The sequence below is a fragment of the Melanostigma gelatinosum genome (genome assembly GCF_949748355.1).
Source record: "Melanostigma gelatinosum genome assembly, chromosome: 9".
Classification (NCBI taxonomy): domain Eukaryota; kingdom Metazoa; phylum Chordata; class Actinopteri; order Perciformes; family Zoarcidae; genus Melanostigma; species Melanostigma gelatinosum.
This window is the reverse complement of record NC_136642.1, coordinates 24030910-24037473: the sequence shown is the minus strand read 5'-3', so window position 1 is coordinate 24037473 and position 6564 is coordinate 24030910.

Genomic DNA, 6564 nt, shown 5'->3' with positions numbered 1-6564 from the left:
CCCCCCCCCCCACACACACACACACAGGTCAGTGCCTTAGCCCTAGCATAATAAACAGCGGCTGTGCGTATCCACTTTACAACACGACACTCTCCATTCACAGCGCTGTCATCCTGTAGCCAGTTATCGCCTCCCATAGCGTTCTGCTGACAGACATTTTAAATTAGACTAATAAATTGCCTCGCGCTCTGCCTCGTGCTTTCTAAAAGAGCCCCGTTACTGGGAGACAAATTAGCATGCTGCAGGTATAAAGACAGGATTCTGCACAAAAGGCCATGTTGTTGTTGTTCTTTAGGCGAGGCCTAAATATCCGAATAGAGACGTGAGGGTCGTCCGAGGACGGTTGTACGAACGGAGAGCGGCGATAAGGACAAAAAGGCTTTCATGCATTAATGAGGTGTGGGCGCATCGTCAGTACAGGACAACGCATCCTGCGCTGATAGGATAGATGTGTTTCAAAGTCAGTAAGAATGTGAGAGGATATGTTTGCCTTGTGATCTGAAGCCGGGGATGCTGCTGGCTGACTTCCAGTCAAAGCAGCGGAGAAGCGAGAAGCAGGTTTGAAGTGTCTCTCCGCAGAGCAGGTCCCGTTGACGCGGTGCTTTAGTCTTTCGTTCGGTAGCATTCTTTCAACTCTCTGAGCGAGCCTTAACGTCCCTCTCCAGATGAATTGAGCCGCACTTAAAGCCCAGAGTGGATGGGAAATTAAGCGCCGACACAAAGCGTGGGCAGCTCCACCAAAGCGTGTGACAAAAGTGGAAAGTGTTGTATTTCAAGCCGTATAATGTTTCTCAAAAGTGAGACGATGGTGCCAGTGCAAAAAAAAAGGGAAAGTGAAGAGAGGAAAGGAAAAAGAGAGAAGGAAAAGAAGAAAGAAGAATTTGTACAGCCAGCCAGATAATTGACACTCTCGGAAAACAAGCCAGCACTTCTCTTCCTCTCGCCGGCTGATGCCGTGCTGTTGCCGAACTTATTGTGCCCATTGTGAGTCCACAAAGCAGGGAGGAATGTTTGGCCGGCTCTCTGGGAAACGCCACTTCAGGGCCCACAGCTGTCACAGCCCGGGGACTTGAATTCTGCCACAGGGAGGTTCAATGGCGAGGAGCTGGCAGAGGGAGATATTCTTCTTCAACTTAAGGGTGGCAAGCTGCGAGAGGACTTGATGTGAAAACCAAACCCTGGCTGCTCTGATATTCCGTTAACTCTGCTCACCTCGGTAGCACGCCGTCGCCGTCATTCTCTCCCATCGCTCTGGAGCTCTTTAAAACTTCTCCTCTTCCTCTCGTCCTCCCTATTTTCAAAAGCTCAGTCTCTTTCTGTATTGGGCCTAAAGTTGAATAAACAATCGCCTCTCTGTGAAGAGAGCTTCCCATCCCGCTTCCTAAAGGAATGCTGCCCCCCGTCCTCCGCCTCACCATGGTTACGGGGAATCTGCTGGGAATCACGTTTTTTGCATCAAGGTGAATAAGGGGCACTTACTTGAGAGAGGCTCTAAACACTGCACCAATGTGCATTTTGATTATCCAGCATGCACTCATTTGAATTCAGCCTTTTATTGAATCAGACACTTCATGTTTTGTTTTCAAGGCAGGCAAAATCATGAAATGACAACAAGCAGGTGCAGAGTTGATCTGACATCAGTTAAGTGACATCATTGCCAACAGTGAAAATGATTGGAATCACTTTTATGACACATTAATAATCCACTTTTAAACATCAGCTTTTGATTTAAGTGACGAGAATACCAACACATGTGTTGGAGTGAGCTCTCACTATTAGTCGTAGACTATTTATTTTTATGAAAATATGAGAATTTCTGGTTGAAAGACACTCCAAGGTCAGTTGAATAGCCATCTTGAAACAGGGCCGTCGCCATGTTGTTTTTTGGCATCCAATGAACGGAAGTTACTTAATTTGGAATATGGATTCGTGACGTATTGACGACGGATACGTCTGGTAGCAGCAGCAACCTGTCAATCACATTAAGCCCCGCCCCGTTTGACTCTAAATGGACCATAATGTACGAAATGAACATCATGCTGTACTGAAGAAGACTTGAAACTAGAGATTGAGACATAAACTCATGTTCACAATGTTTACTGAGGGAATAAATCAAGAGAGAACTATACAACCAGAGGAGTCGCCCCCTGATGGTCAGTAGAGAGAATGCAGCTTTAAGACACTTCCGCATCGGCTTCACTCGGCAGAACCGGACGTTGCCGCCTGCTTTCATCCCACATGATCACCTGAGGACCCGTTTTCATCCAGAATTTCCCTGATGATCTCAGCATTAAACAAAAAAGTCCCTTTTAGTCCAACAGCCTTGACATCAAATTCATTTTAAAACCTTGATTCAGTCATTGTGTTGGTCCACAATTGGCTCCAGAACACGTGTGTTTTGGTTGTAGTCTGCATGTTGCAGAGCCTCTTCTCTCATGATGATAATGTCGAACCCTCACGTTCCTCCGTGGTGATCCTGTTTGTGGAGCACAATACGTGTGTGAAACCAACAATGTTTTGGAAACCAGAGAGCCCTGGAGATCTATAAAGTTCAAACACTTCAAGGATGACGGGGGAATCGGAGGGCAAAGGAAACATTGCACCACGCTGTCTCCGTCTATTTGTCTCTGAGCAGCCTTGGACTGCTCTGCTGAGAAGACATCATCTGTCTTCGCTTTAAATCAAGGTAATCACTGAATTCAAAGTAACGGGTAAAATGCTAATGGTGGTAATAGGAGACGTAAAAAGAACCATTGTATAGATATGTATATATTAACAAAAAATAAATCTAAATATTACATTTTAAATCACACTCATGTAAAAAACAGAAGTGCTTATTGTGCAGAAATATGTCCCATGTGACTGATTATATTGTTATATGCGACATTATTACATTGTTAATACTAATTAATGTGTAAGCAGAATTTGAATAAAGAAGAATACAAAGGAGGAAAAATGAGTTTATCAATCCTCTTGGGGAAATGAAGTCATATCACTCCGTTGTTACAAGGTCCTCCTGTGATGGTATTATAATATATTTTGTCGGCTTGGATTTTGGAAATCCTCAGTTTTATTTTGAGAATGCTACATTTCAGTAATTGTTATTAGAAAAAGGCTACGACTTTTTACAACCGCAAATCCCAAATGTACACAGATTTTTAGGAGCATATTTGTTTTTCAATAAACTGCACACGGTACTGTAGTGAATACTTTAAATGAAGGGAAATATAAACCACTCAAGTACAGAAATCCCCCCCCTCACACACACACACACACACACGATAAACACTCGCATATTTCTATAACAAAAATGCAAATCTAATTTTGTGCACTTCCATCTCTCCTTCCTTCCCCCCCCCCCTCCCCCCCCCTCCCTCCCCCGGCTCTAGCTTTGCCATTAGAGCTATTTGCATCTGACAGAGAGGCCATTAGAATAATAATTAGCCTGACCCACCAGAGAGGGAAGGCCTTCGTCAGCTCTACGCAAGCCTGGAGGCGCGCACACACACACAGACACACACTATACTGGCTGAGAGAGAGAGAGAGAGAGAGAGAGAGAGAGAGGGCAAAAGAGAGAGAGAGAGAGGCCAACAGGTATATGTAATTCCATTAGCCAAATACATCTCCGCAATCAATCTGCACAAACAAGGTTTCTGGGCTTTTTGTTTTTCCCCAGGTGGGCTGGAGTGTTTGTGCATAAGTTTCTTTTCTTTCTTTCTGTGTGCGTGTGTGTGTGTGTGTTGCAAGAAAAAAAAAAACAAGCGAGAAAGCTTTCAGTTTCGTTTCGGGGGGGGACCGAAGAGAATGCAAGAAAGTGCAGCATGACTCGTCAGAAAATCTCCCTGAAATCACTAATGCATACTTACTGCATGATTATTTTTATAATTTTTCCACGGAATTACTGAACTGCTAGTACTCCATACTGGCAGCAGAACGCACTCCTGGTAAATGGGATGTCACATGCTTTTAGCGGCCACGTGCTAATGTGTCCAATTTCCAGGCTCATTATGGCATTAGTGTCCAAATACTCTGGCCTGGGTGGTGATTATTCACATTGAAGGCCGAGAGAATCTCCACTAATTAGCTGTGTTTGAGTATCGCAGAGACCAGAACCCTGTTTTTATCGAATGTCATCGTGTGTCCTTGACAGACTTTGAGGTTTAACTGACTACGTGTGCATTAGATGCAAAGAAGCCCTTTCCTGCAGCAGTAGCACCCTGTACACAGTTTAAGGTTTCTATTGGCTATTACCTGCAGGCTGCACCTATTTATCACGATAAATGACTGCATAAAATCTCACCAAAGTATGTGAAGTGACTCCAGCACCACAGGAACTATGCCAATTGAAAGTCCAATTGTGATCCTTTGTCAAGGTGGACACACAAATCCCCAGCTTCAACAGAGAGATGTTTTAATCAGTGTGTGTGGAAGAGGTCAGGGTGGATGGCCAAACACAGGACAGTCACCTGTGGACTTTCAACCTAAACCGCAACAATGTTTTTAAACCTATGTGGGCTACGTAACATGTTAAACAACAAAAACCTAGTTCTTTTAACACAAATGGATTTAACTTACGCGGGGTATGTAAGATGTTCCATGACAAACATAGCTCTTTTAACGCAAACCATGCTTTACAAACGTACAAACGTTAGGTTTAAGAAACTGTTTCCGTTTTGGTGGCACGTTATTTTATCACATTAGGTGCAACACGTAATCCGCCGCAAAGAGGTTAAGTTGCACGTAATGTGAAAGGGGTTGGCTCATAATGACAAACTCACAAGTCCTCCAAATGAATCATTTTGTGATCTGATGCCCTTATTGACAGGACCACGTTGTCTGTCGGTGCCTAAACACCATGTTCAAGGTTTAGTTCGGTTGAAACAAACTAAATTACCGTCTATACCTCGCGACAATAGTGGAGCATTTAGCAGCTACAGAGACAGATATTTTATCGGTATTTTCCTCCACTAAAAACAGAGTGAATATTGGAACTATGTGTCACAATCTGGCTCTGGGTCCAGATGACTCAAACGTTTTGGAGACTGGACTGATTTTGTGATATGGGTTTTGCATTTGTTGTGTTTATCCTTCGACGCATTTCCTAAATTAGTCCTCATACCTAAACATAACAGACACAATGTCAAACATGTGGTTAACGTTGTTAAATGGTTCGAGTTTGGTTCGGTCTTTGGTCAGGTTAGCAACATAAAAAGGTAATGCTACTTCAAATGTAATGTTGTCGTATACATGAAAGGTCACTACCTACAATTTGGTAAAGAACATATAGAATTTGGTCAGTACACTATTTCTATCTTTGTTCCAGGGATCAGCGAACCCTCAGTGTTAAGGAAACGGAGTGAATGGCATTTAAAAATGTACGATTTTGGTTGCAAAACGCATGAAAATATGAATTAACAGTCTGAACATTTCTTTCTTTGGACCATGGTCACTTGGCAGAGGCAACAAGCATGTGTTTTTAGTTTGTTAAATGATTCAGGTATGCTTGAATCTATTGTGCGATTTCATGCTAACACACAAAAGCAGGACATACTTTAGTTGAAGTCCAACACACACACACGCGTCGTGTCCTTTGGCATCTTTAGATAAAGAGGATCGCAACCCAGGACCTTCAGGGAAAGCCGCCTGGTGCGAGAGGGAACCAATCAGAGCATCCCTCACAGGCCTCCTCAAGAGGAATGTGTGTGTGTGTGCAATGAGAACCTCCATCTGTCTAGTGGCTATGGTGTATATACAGTATGCATGCATGAATCCTTGCATATGTTTTTGTGTGTGCAGGTAAGTCTGGCCTTATGCCGTCTGGCTGTGTGTGTGTGTGTGTGGAGTAAATGCACCGACATTTGCACGCATGTGTGTGCGCATTAAGTATGTACATGTGCAAACATCTAGTTAGTATCGTTTCCAGTGTACACATGCATGCCTGTGTGTAGCAGACTGCTGCGTGTCGTTGTATTTACGTGTGTGTGTGTGTGTGGTTGCTGCAGGCAGGTTGAAGATTGTCTCCCCCCCGAGGGCCTCTCTCTCCCTGCAGCATGTGGGAACCGTGGCGCGTTGCCAGGATACAAGCCCCTCGTCTGTACTGACAAGAAGACATGAAGAGCAAAGATTAATTATTTACAAGCAGACCCCTGTACGCCGCGTCTGGCTTGGCACTTCTCCTGCATTAAATGTCACTATCTATGAGGCCGTCCGTTTTATTGCTTATTCTGGTGAGGCACTATGGAAAATCTGTTGCGTCGCCCCGAATACTGTCATATAGAATTTCAGCAATTATTCCGTTTTAATAAGGCTGTTTTATATCTCAATAACCAGCTATGACCATGCTTTTCTTTTTCTTTTAAAGACGTCTCTGCACAAAAGCTCATTTTAAAGACCAGAATGCTCTCTGCTCGTTCTCTCAGCTATTTCCAGTATGGTCGCATGCACGCTGGGATCAGCAGTGTCCTCTGGGCAGCAATGCGGACGAAAACACACCAATACTGTAAAAGTGAAACAGTATCAGATGCATATACAGTATATTGCAGTATTATTAAGTTGTTGTGGTTG